At 36.5% G+C, this 16,611-nt stretch overlaps 1 non-coding gene across 1 annotated transcript; it reads left to right on the top strand.

The window, feature by feature from the left end:
- Positions 1 to 13,634: 13,634 nt before the first annotated feature.
- LOC138806688 (U1 spliceosomal RNA) lies at positions 13,635 to 13,795 on the top strand. Its single transcript, XR_011365960.1, has one exon. It is a non-coding gene; the product is annotated as a U1 spliceosomal RNA (small nuclear RNA).
- Positions 13,796 to 16,611: the final 2,816 nt, after the last annotated feature.

The following is a 16,611-nucleotide window of genomic DNA, read 5'->3' on the forward strand; positions in this document are numbered from 1 at the left end:
TCAGGGACAATGCCCAGGCCCATAGCTCCAGCCTATTTCAAGGCCAATTTGAGCAGGAAATGTCCATGAGAGTCTTACCTCCAGTACACTACCAATAAAAAAGGAAGTGGAGCTGTGGCTTACTTGGTCGCAAGCTCGCCTTAAGCAAAAGAAGCATAGTACCCAGGCCCTGATTTCAAGACCCAAGACTTGCACAGAAAATTAAAACCAAATAAAACTTACTAAAATTGCTTTAAGAAGGGAGTGTGAGAAAAAAATGGATAATTTTGATTTGAGTACATTTTATGTCTGCATGAAAATGTCACTGTATATGCTAATAAAAACTCAAAAGAAGTTGTTGTAGGTTACCCCCTGAAAAAGTATTCCTGATTACATTCTGAAATATTTGGATTCATTAATTCAGAGGGCGGACAATGGTGGCTCATACCTATAACCCCAGCTACTGAGAAGGCTGAGATCTGAAGATTGCTCTTTTGAAGACAGCCTGGGAATGAAAATCCATGACACTTATCTCCAAAAATTATTCAAGAGTAGCCGGAAGTGGTTCTATGGCTCCATTGGTAGAGAACTAGCCTTGAGCAAAATGAGCTCAGGGTCAGTGCCTAAGCCCTCAGATCAAGCCCAAGGATTGGCATACACACACAAATAAGTCTTATTACTTGTAATTAGGAACTTGTACATTTTTCCCATGAATTCAATTTCAGACATCACTGTGTACTGTGGGAGGTTTGAGTGCTCTGGGATGCACATTTCTATTAGATTACATGGAAAGGGCATCTACACTAATTTCTCTCATTCAATTTGTACTGATCAGTTAGCATTCTATCATGAGAAAGAATTGCATTTCCCTTTTATTTAATATTCACTTACTAATCAGTATAGACGTGGACTCCTACATAAATTATTTTCTATTTTTATTAACTTACTTGATTTTTAAAAGTTCTATCTTTTGCCTAGTTTTAAAACACCTCAGGAAACTATGACTTACTGCTATCGATATATCTACTTTTGAATAATCTCATGAATTCACACTTATCCACAGCAACCACAAACGAAGTATAAAGTGTTTCCTTGACCCCCTAAAAAATCTCTTGTCTTTCTGTAGTAAAATTCCACTCCATACTGAGTCCCAGGCTATATAATTGATCGGCCATCACTATAGTTGATTTCACCTTTTCTTGACTTTCATGTAAACAGAATTATACAGTAATATGTCATTATTGTGACTGGCTTCTTCTGATCAGGTTATTTTTTGAGACATAACTTTATTGTTATTAATATTTAGTTTTTATATGGCATGCTCGACTATAGTTTTTTTTTCCCTTTATCTAATTTCTGGTTCTATGCACTCAAACAAACACCATACTAGAGCAACTGCACACACATTTGCACACACACACACAAACTATATATGTATAGCACATATTAATAGATATTATGTTATTATATAATATATATTATATAGAATGTATTATACAATATATCCTATAATGTGTATAGTATATACTATATGCAATACATATGTATATTATATATGCATTATATAATATACTATATTATATATACTATAGTATATATGAAACATTATGTACACTATTATATATTGTATATCATATAACAGTGCATATTATATAATTATGCATTACATATAACATATTACATGTAATATAATATACAACTTATACAATATAATATATAATGAATAATATGTAATATAATAGGTATTATATAATATATATAAAATTTATATTATATATTATATATGGTTCATAGCATATAAAACATATTGTATATGGTTTATATAATATATTATGTTATATATTATATACAATATATTGTATATTATAAATCATATATGTTATATATTATACAATTATGCATTTTATATATAGTATGCACTCTATAGTACATATATAGTATACACGATATGATATATTTCACATAATACATAATATAATATATACACTATACAATATATTATATTTCATATATATCATATAATATACATAGTAATACATATAATTTATAATATATACAACATATAAAATATAATTCATATTACAATATTAACATATATAATATACATACATATACAATAGTGTTAAAATGCCTTGTACTGGTGGCTCACACCTGTAGACATAGCTACACAGAAGGCTTAGATCTAAGGATTGTGGTTCAAAGCCAGCTTGGGGAGGGAAGTCCATGAGATTCTTATTTCCAATTAACCACTAAAAAATTGGAAGTGAAGCTGTGGCTCAAAGAGGTGCAGTGCTTGCATTACAAAATGTGTTTAGGAGCAGTACAAGGCCCAGAGTTCAAGTCCAACAGCCAAAGGGAGGACTAACCTCTCACAGTCTTTCCTTCCTGGGCTAGTTTCAAATTGCAATCCTTTGTTCTCAGTCTCCTGAGTAATTAGTATTACTAGATTGAGCCTCCAAGTCTGGATTCTGGTCTTTTTTTTTTATATTCTAATTATCTCCTGTTATTTATGGCTGTAATCAGGTTAGCTAACAGTGTTTTGCAGTCAAAAATGAGTTTTTTTTTTTTTACCTTTTTTTCAAGTCCAAATACTATCAGAACCATCAGTAGCAGCAGTCACTTCCAGCTAGCTTCTGTATCCTTAGTTCTGCTTGGCTCTTTGATGATGTCTTTCCTTTCCAGTTTAACAAAATATCTCTGATCCTTTCATTTCCCCAAATCTTACTGGACCTTTTCAGTGAAGAATGATACTTAGCAATCAACCTCTGGGTGATAGGCAGTGTTTTCCTCTGCCTATCACCTCACTTTCCGGGGCCCTGCGTGAACATTTCTTGAACTGCTCTGCTCAACTCAACTACTAACGACAAGAGAAAGAGTATCAGCACACATTTTAGTGGCTCCATGCCTGAGTGCACTCGATCAGGCCTGGAATGATCTTGCCTGGACATCAGCCATTTGTACATGCACAAGTCATCTATTCCTAAGTAGATGCAATCTAGATAAAATGGGGGCCCTGCTACACAGAACACTCAACCTCAATGTACTCAGAAGTTTCACAGAGGCTATTTCCAGAGATTATCCCACACCTGCAGTCAATACTAGGTGACAGAATAGTCATTGACAATGTGTAGTTACTCTGTTATTCTCAGAGGATAAAATGCTATTCAAAACAACTCTGGATCTTTATTTCCTCATGTCACATTATGGGGAGCTAAGTGCCATACATCACTATTTCCTGTACATAGCAATATGGTACAGGATGGGCAGGGATTCCCATACCATGTTTCTGTTGGGGGAGGGGGAGGTAGTGCTGGTACTAGGGCTTCAATTCAGGAAATGGGTGATAAACTTTAACTTTTTACCAAGGCTGGCAATCTATCACTTGAGCTCCCCCTCCAAATCTGGCTTTTTAGTGGATTAATGGAGATAAAACTGGGAAGGAGTTAAAGGAAGTGATGGAGGATATGAGACTGTGATACATTGTATCCTCCTCTGGAAAGGCCACAACCTCTCTTATAAAACTAATGTGTGCTATCATATCAAGAGACAACTAGAGGTCTAATTACCCAGCCATATTCCCTTGTTTTTGAGTTCCTAGAAAAATGACCATGTCCCTTGCTTTGTCCTCCACCCCCTTTTTGGTGCTAGGATTGGGACTTAAACTCAGGGCCTGGTTGCTGACCCTTAACTCTCGCTTATGGATAGTTCTCTACTGCTTGAGACACAACTTCACTTAACTGGAAGAAAGAGTCTCTCCAATTTTCCTACCCAGGCAGAATCTGAATCCCAATACTCATATTTCAGCATCCTGAGTAGCTAGGATTACGAATGTGCGCCACAGATCCTAGCTATCTTCCAATAACAAAGGTTATCTTTCAATAACCAGGGTTTCACAGAATACAGTCTATCTTCATGGCACCCAGGTTTGTACAAAAATCTCAATTAAAATTCAACACCAAGTCACACATCCACCACTGATGCTACTTCCCAATCTGCTAAGAACAATCTGGCTCGGACATCTAGAACTTTTACATCGCAGCCCAGGTTTGCCATGTCATTTTTATTTCTGGGACTGTGGAAGTTTCTGATTTACCAATTTGTTATTAAAAAATTGTTTCTGAAAGTAGCACTGTGGGTCAATTGGTAAAATGCTTGCCATGAGCTGATGAGCTCAGGGAATGCTCCCAGGCCCACGGTTCAAGACCCACTAATGACAAAAAAAATGAAGAAAGTGGCTTGGGCAAAAAATTGTTTCTGTGCCAGGCATGAAAGTACATGCTTGTAATCAAAGCATGCAGAAACCCGAAAACAGGAAGATGTATACTTTGATGCCAGCGTACGAGACAGAGTGAGAGATTCATGTAAAATAAACAACAATAATATCATAACTCCCCAAACAAAAGCAATAATTTTTGCAACCAACCAACATTTATGTGTTGAACTTAAGACAAGTGCTTTGTGACAGTGTATGTGGTTCATGCCACAATCCTAGCTACTCAGGAGACTGGGATCTAAGGATCAACATTTTAAGCCAGCTGGGGCAGAAAAGCCTGTCAGAAACTTATCACCAATTAATCACCAAAGTGTGAAGGCCAGCCTTTTGTGAAAAAGCCAAGTGAGAGTATGAAGTCATAAATTTAAGCTCTTCTAATGGCACAAAAAAGAACGTTAAAACTAAGACAAAATAAAAAGCAAGACAACTGTTCACATGAATCCTGTCCATCTCCCTCCCGAATAATGGCTAGGAATGTGGCTTAGTGGTAAAGTGCATGCCTAGCATGTATGCAGCTCTGGGTTCTATTCCTCAGCACCACATAAACAGAAAAATCTGGAAATTGTGCTCGGGCCCACGTGGTATAGTGCTAGCCTTGAGCAAAGGAAGCTCAAGGACAGTGCCCAGGCCCTGAGTTCAAGCCCCAAGACTGGCAAAAAAATAAAATAAAATAAAATCAGAAGGAAATGTGTAAAAATGTTTTATGAGAAAAAAATGAAACAGTTTATTTACCCATGTGATTTGAGGCATCTGTACCTGGTAGTGGAAGGTAAACATATACAATGCTATCACCATATTGAAAGAATGATATCTCCTTGTAGATGAAAAAATTTATCTGCATCCACATTGAATAGCCATGAAGTATAATGTTTATCCTCTTAGCTTTAGCAGTAATTAGATTTTTATTGAAATTCCAGCTCTGGAATCTTAAAACAATTAATTGTCAAGGTGATTTACAGAGGGGTTATAGTTATCACTACATTTCTTTTTGTCTAAGAATAAAATCCAGACTTACCCTAAGGGTTTTGAAAAAGCAAAATGGCATCTAGAGCTCACATCAGATGACATCAGGGATGAAGCACATGTCCATAACTTGCAGAAGAAAGACTGAATTTTATGTCTCCTTAGTTCTTAGGTTTGAATGCACAGGGAGGAACCAAGTTTGAGGACAGGTTAAAGACAAAAGAGTTCTGTGCTATTCCATCAAATTAAGCTGATTATTTTCTTACAATAGTACACAGAAATGCAAAACTACCTATTATCTTGTATACAGGTTAATACCTGAAAAATTAGGAGAAAATGGGTGTTGAGCATATAGCATTGATTACTACTAAAGGATGAGATTATGAGATAAATGTGTTTTGTGTGTGTGTGTATGTGTTATCTGTGTGTGTTTTTGTGTGTGTGTGTGTGTGTGTGTGTGTGTGTGTGACAAGTGAGTAATGGAGTTTGAACTAGACCTTTCAATCATTTGTAGTGTTTTTGCTCCAGGTTGTTACTTTATCCCTAGACTCACATCTCCACTTCTGCAATTTGGTTGGTTAATCAGAGATAAGTGTGTGTCAGATTTTTCTGCCTGGGCTGGCTTTAAACCAGGATCTACAGATTTCAGCCTCCCATGCAGCTAGGATTAAAAACAAGAGCCACTGGTGACTACTGACTATTTTCTACATTAACCATTATTTTGGCATGCTTGAAGTAAAACAAATGTTATTTTTGAAAAACAGAGAAGCCGGGCGCTGGTGGCTCACGCCTGTAATCCTAGCTACTCAGGAGGCTGAGATCTGAGGATCGCGGTTCAAAGACAGCCCGGGCAGGAGAGACCGTGAACTCCTATCTCCAATAAACCACCAGAAAACCGGAAGTGGCGCTGTAGCTCAAGTGGTAGAGCGCTCGCCTTGAGCTGAAGAGCTGAGGGACAGCGCTCAGGCCCAGAGTTCAAGCCCACGACCGACAAAAAAAAAAGAAAAACGGAGAAATAATAATGTTTAAAAGAACTAACAAACATATCTAAGAATGGCAAGTGGCTGAACACAGGATGAAATACAGTTTTTAGATTGTGCGCAGAAACAATTGCATTGTTGGAACCTGAGGCCATCAGGCTCCCCAAATACCATTATAGATAGCAATTGCCAGATTGTGATAAAAAGTGTAATTATGGTTAGTTTTAATTTTAGCCTGGCACTGGTAGTTCAGGGCTATAATCCAAACTCCTAAGGAAGCTGAGATCTGAAGATCGTGGTTCAGAGCCAGCCCCTTCAGGAAAGTCCTTGATACTCTTATCGCCAATTAGCCATCAGAAAACCAGATGTGGCACTGTGGCTCAAGTAGTAGAGTGTTTACCTTGAGATGAAGAGTGCAGGGACAGCATCCAGGCGCAGAGTTCGAGCCGCATGACAAAATAATCATAATAACAACAACAACAGCAATACTTTTTTGATATTATTAAGGTGTTGTATAAAAAGACTACCATTTCATACTTTTTTTCTTTTTTAAAGGTAACAAACATGCCCATCTTCATTGCCAAGATCCATTACTTTGCCATCTGCCTTCCAGCTAAAGTCTGTACACACAATTTGAACTAGAAAGCAAAGCAAACCAATTTTGACAATAATATGTTTTCTCTAAACATCTTATAAATCAATTCTGACAACATAAAAATTTTAAAAATCCCTATTGCTAAACACATCCTAATTTCATGGTAGCCATTCTTGTAGGTAAGTTGAATTACTAAAACAAATATTCTAAGAATAATTTATTTAATGGGACAGAGGCCAGTTAGTATTAAATATAAGTCATGTTTAACTTTCTAAAATACACTAATTTGTATAATAAAAAGTAAAATATGCCCACTTGCAGCTGAGAAGATGGCTCAGCGGTAGAGTCCTTGCCTTTTATGCATTATGCCCTGGATTCGATTCCTCAGCACCACATAAGTACAAAAGACCAGATGTGGCACTGTGGCTCAAGTAGTAGAGCACTAGAATTGAGCTCAAGAGCTGAGGGACAGCACTCAGCCCTAGAGCTCAGGCCCCATGATTGACCAAAAAAATGTATATATATGTATGTGTGTGTATTTATATATATATATATATATATATATATATATATATATGCCCACTTATCTTGATAGTATATATTTCAATGTCCTTAACAATAGCTATATATTTTTGTTGTTTTCTATTCTTCAAAAGTTTTTATTTTCCAGAACCACCTGTGGCTAATATTTTATTATTCCCCAAGACTGTGTGGACCTTTTCTTGCTGGATTCTTTAGCCTACTTCATACATGCCAAGCTTATTCAACTATCATTTTTGTATATGAAAAACTTGCAAATACTTATTTCTGATCAAAACTCCTTGTATACACTTCTGATCCTTAAAATCTTTTTAAACAGGAATTATCTCCTTATATTAAGATATTAGTATATAAGTAAATTTAGGAAAATAAAGGAGTATCATCAATAAATATAACTTACTATTGCTATAGTAATGTTAACCATTAATTAATACAGTGTTGATTCTTTTAATTTATTACAGCGCTGAATGGAATGGACATTATCATTTTGTGTGCCACTTGAACTCAGGAATTTGCTTCTCATTCTACCTTTGCCCTCAAGGCTGGTGCTCTACTACTTGTCACAGCTCCAGTTTCTCATTCATTTAGGGGATTAATTAGAAATATGTGTCTCACAGACTTTCCTGCCTGGGCTGGATTAGAAACTTGACACTCAATCTCAGTCTCTGAGGCAGCCAGTATTATAGGCATGAACCATCAATGCCTATTTTCTATGAGAGTGAAAGGTACTGATTTGAAGCCCAGTACACAAAAACAAAAACAAAAAAATGGCATTAAGTACACTGAGAGAATATTAAATCAAACAAAATTATATGTGGATTTCTGGGTGAAGGAAATCTGAGAATTATTATCACTATTATCTTTTCTGAATTTTTAAAATCAGAAATTAGGGTTGAAGGCATGGCTCAGTTGGTAGAACTAGACAGTGAGCTAAAGACAGATACTGAATTTAAGTCTGAGTGTTGGACCTTAACTAAACAAATAAAGAAAATAAAGAATAAATTGTTTCTTTAGTGTAAAATGCCTCCAGGAGACTCCTGTAGGAGTTTATGGTTCAATGTGATGATTGCTGTTGAGGAAAAACTGAAAATGCTCAGGCAGACTGAAAATTTTAGATTTATGTGATGACCATATACATAGCAGACCTTAGCATCTGTAATTCGATACTACATGAAGTGGGCTGCATAAATGACATAAAAACTGTTGTACACATTAATACTGCTCATAAAAATATCTTGCTTCACATTCTTTCTCTGGATAGTTGATTCATTTTTCCACCAAATGCTACTAAATATATACAGTCTTTCAACAACTCCAATAAATTTTACTTTATCACTTAAATTTAGAATATTGTGTAACTTTTTGTCTATTTTAGAGAATCAAAATAACTTTTACTATGTTCTTTTACTATTTATTTTGTTGAGGCATATTTTCACAAAAAAACGATGGGAAAACCCTTAGCAGATCACATGATTTAAATACAGGTAACATAGTTGGGAACCTGTGGATCATTCCTGTAATCCTAAAGAGGCAAAGATCTGAGAATTGTGGCTCACCTTAGCTCTATCTAAACTTAGCTCTAACTAATAACCAACAAATATGAAAGTAGAGCTATGGCAAGTGGTAGAGCACTAGCCTAAAGTAAAAACAAAGCAAAACAAACAACAAAAGGACTGGCACACACAAGAAAATCTAAGTGACAGAAATAGAGAGTTTCTGGGCATCACATCAACTTCCTAATGGGATGTGCACATGGGAATTTAAAATATTTTTTAAATAGATTAAAAATTTTAATCACAATGAAGAATTTTCATATGGTCAAACAAGTACTAAATCGGGGAATGAGAATAGCTCACTTTATGTTTTCGTGGGCAGAAATACTTTGCGGTTGGATTTGAAAACCCTATTACAGTTTCTTTTTGCCATGGCATCATTTTGGTTCAAGGTAAAATACTTGGCCTAAGGAATATTTATGGTTAAGATATGAAATCTCATCATAAATCACTGCAATTGAGGACTGATTCCTATCGTGTGTAAATTCTTCATGCATGTCACTCAATGATAAAGTGCCATAAGATTGCACCTTCATTCACTCATACACTTTCAACAAAACATAAGCTGTCTGCCTAGAATGTTGGATACCTTTAGTGTGGAATGTAGCTTGCAAGGGGACATAGGAACTATAGGGGAGACTTCAGACCACAGCAACTCACTTTGGTTGAATTGGTGTCCTTGATGAGAATGTTGATGTCAAAGGCTTCACCACTAAGCTTTTCAAAAGAGATGCTGTAGGACAATCCCTTCCCCTCCATAGCTATATGAAGTGAAGCAAATTCTGTCTCCTCCTATTCCTATAGCAGAAAGAAAGCTCATCAGTTTTCAACAACTTAAGGATTTGTTTTCAGAGTATGACTATCAGACTAGAAGAATCAAAAAACAATCTGAAGTATTCCAATACACTGGAATAAACTATTCTTTCCATCCTATACACAGTTATAGGGAGATTAAAAGAGATATACTTAATTTTATGATAATTTCTAAGAAACAACACAATTACTTTAAACATTTTTCTGGAACATCAAAGCTCTAATCTGAAAAGAAAATGTTCCTAAGGCAAAAAAAAAAGAATTCTAACTCATAACACACCCCCACTCCCAACATTATTTTTTGGTCATTCAGATTTATCAGCAGATACATGAGAGGGTCTAGGATATTAGACAGCATCAGCAATAAGACAAATAAATCATATGTAATATATTAGATCATAGCCTAATCATCATTGCTTTTGGAAATCCTTTATTTCTCGAGATTCCTATACTTCCCTTCAATGTATCTGTCTAGCATTCTCTTCTTTTTTCTGGTCCTGGGCTCTGAGCTTTTATTCAAAGTTAGTGCTCCACCACTTGAATCACAGTGTCACTTCCAGATTTTTCTGTGATTAATTGGAGATTAGTGTCTCATGGACTGCAGGTGTGAGCCATTGGTGCTCAGGCATTCTCAGAAGTAGGGCTGTGACTCTAAGTAGTAAAGCACTAGCTTTGAGCAAAAGAGCTCAGGGACAGTGTCCAGGGCCTGAGTTATAGCCATATATCCAGTCAGATAAGTTGATGTTAGGCGAAATGAAACTCAAGGTAAGAAATCAAATGGTTTTTCTTTCTTGCTATTATTTCTAACATATTTATAAGATGATATTTTGTTGCTTTGTAGGAAGGGAAAAGAAACAAATTGTTTAAATAGGGATACAGGTGGACCCATTGCAACAATGGGATGTCATGTCAAAAACGAAATTTACAACTTTGGTGCAAGGGAGGGTGGGGTGGGACGGGGGAGTAGATGGGAAGGGATGGTAAGGGGAAATAAAGGAGGAAGAATAATGCTTGATAAGAAATAAACTCATTATCTTGGTCATGTAATTGTAACCCCTCTGTAAGGTATTTTCACAATAAAAAAGTGAAAAAGAAAAATAAAAGAAAAAAAGAGGTAGAATCTTTAAGACATGATCGTGAGGAGAACTCTGCCCGCATAGACAGATGACTTATTATGTAAATGATCTTGTTTAAAAACAAGTACTGTCTTACCTTCTCATTCTCTCATTCATGCTTTTTTGCCTTTCCACCATCCTTCATGGGGAGATACAGCAAAAACACTTCAGTTACATATGTAATCACCATACTCTAGTGCTCTGTTTGACATTTCTTTGCGATAACAATAACAAAGACAAGGTTGATTTTTGGCTAGAAGAGAAAAAGAACAGTATGTATTAAGCAAAGATCAGGACACTGAACAAGATACCTGTGTACAATGGAAAATATCTGCTCTATCATTGCTTTAGAGGTCAGGAGAGCTTATAGGTAAATAGTTTCTCCTAGATACTCTAATTTATCACTTGCTACTATTGCTTTCATGGATCTCTGGGTACACAGCACACCACGAGTGAGGTCACTGACTTAGAACTTTTCTAACACCTTATACTTTTAATTCATTAGGATTAAAATGAAAGAAAATCCCCACATATTTGTTAAAAAATGGTGCATAGCCTTACCTAATGACATGGGAGGCAGTGGTGGACCCCAGAACAATGTGTACACAGTCTTCTTATGATATACCCTGGAAACCTGTGGAAGTGGAAGATGGTGCAGAACAAAGAGGGAGATTTAAATGATAAAAAGAAATAGTGGAAAAAGACAATATTTTACAAAATAACTTTATTATGAACTCAGTTATTCGTAGAAAAAAGTCACTTAAGAACCTTCTTCAGTTCATTGCAAAAAAAGCACTTAATATATGAGGTAAGACAAAATATAGAAAAACTAGAAGTAAATATACCTTACCTAGAAAACATTGTCAGTTCTCATTCATCTGGCCAGTGTGGGATTTCTTTTAATTAATTAATTAATTAATTAATTAATTAATTAATTAATTAATTAATTATTTTTGTCAGTTGAGGGACTTGGACTCTGTCTGACTTGAGCTCTTCAGATCAAGGCTACTGCTCTACTACTTGAGCCACAGTACCATTTCTAGTTTTCTTAGTGGTTTATTGGAGAAAAAAGATCCATGAATTTTCCTGCCTGTGCTAGCTTTTAACTGCGATCCTCGGATATCAGCCTCCTGAGGAGCTAGGATTACAGACCTGAGCCTCTACCTCCTGGTTTAAGATTATTTTTATCTGACCCTTAAAGCAGCCATTTCAAAATTGTCTAACAATGCTGTGGCATTACTGAAGTATAAATATTATGACAAGTCAAAATCGAAGAAGCTAATTGTACCTGTCAAGACAGTCAGTGACAATTATTTCAAGTTATTGCTTCGACATATATCATCACTATTCAAATGTGTTCTTAATTTGACAAGATTTGAGTATAGACCGATTTTCCAAACTGACATTTCTAGTGATGTGTTTCAGTAAGGCATGCTTTAGACAAAATCATTATACTGTATGGATTAAAATACAAAGTATCTTGTAAGTTTGGTTTTAGAATTCTAAATCATTCACTGAACTAGCTCTGTCATTATTTTTATGATTAATAGGAACCATTCTAGACAATGAATCAGATTTTCTCCAGCTAAGACACAGAATAAAGTATATGACTTGGGTACCGAAAAACAAAATAATATCATTTTTCCAATTACTTAACATTATTACTGTTAGTCCTGAAAATTCACCTCATAAAATGTTAGTAATAGAAATACTTAGCAATTTTGTGATGATACAGAGATATTTAAACCTATATAGTTTTAAGTTGTTTACCTCTTTGGGAAGTTTCCCATACTTGTTCTTTTTTTAAATTAAAAGAAGATACTTGAAAACTTAAAAAAAAAAAGTAAGGTAGATGCCAATGTCTCATCCTGTAATCGTAAGCTGATAAGATCATGGTTGGAATCCAGCCGAAGAGGGAAAGCCAATGAGACCTTATCTCTAAGTAACCACCAAAAAGACAGAACAGGACCTGTGGTTGAAGTGGCAGAGCACTAGCCTTGAGCACAAAATGTCAGAGATAGTGTCCAGGGCCAAAGTTCAAGCCCTGAAAAAGTACCCCCTCCCCAAACACAAAATCATACACAGGGCTGGGATTCAGCTTAGCAGCTTACCATGCATGAGTTTTGATCCCTAAAACAAGGAAAGTGAGGGATTGGGTGAGGGAAGAGAGAGGGAGGGAGAAAAGGAGAGGGAAACATAAGTGCATATAGAAAAGTGGGTAGCTCTGCATAATAAATGATATTCACTAGGTTACATGGTCAGGCAAACATTTTCTGTAAAGGAAGAGAGTAACTACCTCCATGCCTTGGGAGCTACATGATATTCTTTAAGTATTCCATTCTTCTGTGGCAGTGTCACAGGGGACATAGATAGAATGAATTCATTAAAACTTTACTAACATTCACTGAAACTTGAATTCTATTTTTATTTGAAATATGGCTAGTGTAACTGTGTGTCTGAATTTTTAATTTTATGTAATTTTGCTTACTGTAGGTATTGTCACTTACAGCTTTGTGGCTGGCTACTCAGCTGAGTAGAATAAGTTTGGCCTCTGATGAAGTCTTAGAGCACCTCCAATGTAATACAGGAATACAAGCCACGTAAGTCACTCAGCTTTTTGGTAGTCACAGTAAGAAACAGTAAAATAAGAAAATAAATAAGAACTACAATTAAAAACACCAAAGGAGCTATAATCAAAATTCAGCAAAATTTATCTAGTATTTAAAGCTTAATCCTCAGATTTCAGCATTCTGAGTAGCTAGGATTACAAGTGTGAACTGCTCTCATGTGTTTGTTAGTTTTTAAAATACCAAGTCAGCATTGTTACTTACCTGGCAGGGGAGAGACCATGATCATGAAGGTGGTTTTCCGAGGGAAAGACTTATCTATTACATTCCAGATGTGCTGACTCCTGTGATATCCTCAAATGTGAGAAATTTGAGTGCATAATTTGTGGTAGTGGAGGACTGTGTTAGTGCCCTACCGTGGATTACTAACGAGATAGATAGATAGATAGATGATAGATAGATAGATAGATAGATAGATAGATAGATAGATAGATAGATAGATAGATAGATAGATAGATAGATAGATAGATAGATAGATAGATAGATAGATAGGCAGATAGATAGATAGATAGATAGATAGATAGATAGATAGATAGATAGATAGATAGATAGATAGATAGATAGATAGATAGATAGACAGATAGATAGATAGATAGATAGATAGATAGATAGATAGATAGATAGATAGATAGATAGATAGATAGATAGATAGATAGATAGATAGATAGATAGATAGATAGATAGATAGATAGATAGATAGACAGACAGATAGATAGATAGATAGATAGCATTGTATTTTATATTGGCCTCAACTCCTTTCCTGCACTCAGCAGTCACTTGGTCCTAAGGACTACTGTAAAGGATGAAGTACTTCTAGGCCTACTTTGTAGTTGCTAGGAACTACAAGGAGTAGAGAAATCAGCTAGAACTCCCCATGAGAAAATAAATGAGGAAGTTGGGTGCAGGTGGCTTACAAATGTAATCCTAACTACTCAAAAGGCTGAGATCTGAGGATTGCAGTTCAAAGCCAGCCCAGGTACGAAAGCTCATGAGATTCTTATCCTCAATTAACCACCAGAAAACCAGAAGTTGGCTCTGGCTCAAGTGGTAGAGCACTTCATTTGTCCTGAAGAGGTCAGGGACAACACCTAGAGTTCAAGTCCCATGACTTACAAAAAATAAAAAGAAAGAAAACAAATGGGTGACCAGAGCCAAAGGCTCATACCTGTAATTGTAGCTAGTCAGAAGGCTGAGATCTGAGGATCAAGGTTCAACACTAGCCTGGGCAGGAAAATCTATGAGATACTTATTTCCAATTAACTACTAAAAACCATAAGTGACAATGTAACTCAAAGCGGTAGAGCACTAGCCTTGAGCACAAAAGATCAGGGACAGGATCCAGGACCTGAGTTCAAGCTCCACAACCGACCAAAAAAAAAAAAAAAAAGAAGATGAAAGAAGAAAAAGGAATGAGAAGCCACCTTAATGAAATAGCTAGACAAGTAAAATATTCAGAATAACTCCTCCCTTCCTTTTCTTACTTCTATTCCTTCACATCCTTTCCCCGTCTATCCTCGAATTTAAACTCAGATTCTCATATTAGGTAGGTACTCTACCTGAAGAGCCATACACCTGCTTTTTTTTGCTTTAGTCATTTTTTTTCTTTTTTTTTTTTGGGTTTGGGGTGGGAGGTCCAGTCATGGGGCCTGAACTCTGGGTCTGGACGCTGTCCCTCCGATCTTCAGCTCAAAGCTAGCGCTCTACCACTTGAGCCTCAGCGCCACTTCCGGCTCTTTTCTTTTTGCTTATGTGGTGCTGAGGAATCGAACACAGGAACTCAGGCATGCAATGCAAGCGCTCTACCACTGAGCCACCTTCCCAGCCTTCATTTTTCTTCTGTTGCTTATGTGACTTGAATTCTGTGCCTGGGTTTTGTCCCTGAGCTCTTCAGCTCAAGTCCAGGGCTCTACTGTTTGAGCTACATTACCACTTCTCATTTTCTAATGGTTTATTGGAGATAAGAGTCTCACTGTGCTGCCTGGGCTGGCTTTGATCTGTGATCTTCAGATCTCACCTCCAGCGTGGCTAAGATTAGAGGTAAGAAACACCTGAGCCCAGCTCGACTTTAGCCATTTTTGCAGTAGTGTTTTATGTCTATGACCAGGCCAGCATGGACCACAATCCTTTTTACCTTTTCTGAGTAGATGAAATAAGAAATTCAATGCATTGGGTTCAGATATTGATTGAGATCCAATATTTTGAATGTTTCCAGGGGGAACATCAAATCATAATCCTCTCTGTATCAGCCAAGACCCAGCAGAGAGCATTACAAATGTGAGCTCCCATCTCTGGCTCAAATTTCTGATGATTAAAACATCTGAACAAAGTTTTTTTTATTGTGAAAATAGTGTACAGAGGGGTTTCAATTACATGGGCAAGAGAGTGAGTACATTTCTTATCAAGCATTGTAGAATCCTAATTTGTTTACCCTTCCCATCCCTTCCCATCCTCCCTCCCCTGGCGCGGACAGGGTTCTGTTGGGACTACAGAGGACACCTAGGGGAGGAACCTGCAATAGGATGGGGAGATGGCAAACAGACAACTCACACACAAGAGGAGTGGATGCTGAGTGCGATTTAATGCAGAGGATAGAAAACTTTTATAACAAAAGTCTTCATGAGAGAGGGCAAAAGGTTACACAATCTTGATGCATGGCTTCATTTTTGGGTGGTCACCAGCTGATCGCCTGATAGGCACTTGTTTCCGGCTTATCTCTAAGAAATACAACGATTACGATGTTTGTCACCAATTTACCATTACCTATCTTTACAGAGGCCTTAACTTTCCCAAATAGATCTTTCCTGTTTCTTCTTTAATGGTAAACCTCAAGGAGACCTGGATCTAGCAATTCTCTAGGTCTAGCAATTCTCTTAGTAAATAGCAGGAAATTCTTTCTCCTAAATAATTATCTCAGCAATTGCCATACATTCTTTCTGATCTAGCTGAGCCTACAGCTTCTTGTAAATCCCTTACAAACAATTCCTTCTGTTGAAGTGACTTTGTGAAACTCCTAATACTTTTATATTTACTTATAACTTGTCTACTAGCCTCCATAAGAGGGGTTTCAGGGTAGCACTTAACTATGGTGAGTTAGTCATATTTTTAAGACACTCATCAGATATTGGAGTCGTCAACACTCTTAAGAAAGAGCTTTGAATAAGGGAACGTTGACA

The sequence above is a fragment of the Dipodomys merriami genome, unplaced genomic scaffold (genome assembly GCF_024711535.1).
Source record: "Dipodomys merriami isolate MVZ:Mamm:240054 unplaced genomic scaffold, mDipMer1.0.p SCAF_405, whole genome shotgun sequence".
Classification (NCBI taxonomy): Eukaryota; Metazoa; Chordata; class Mammalia; order Rodentia; family Heteromyidae; genus Dipodomys; species Dipodomys merriami.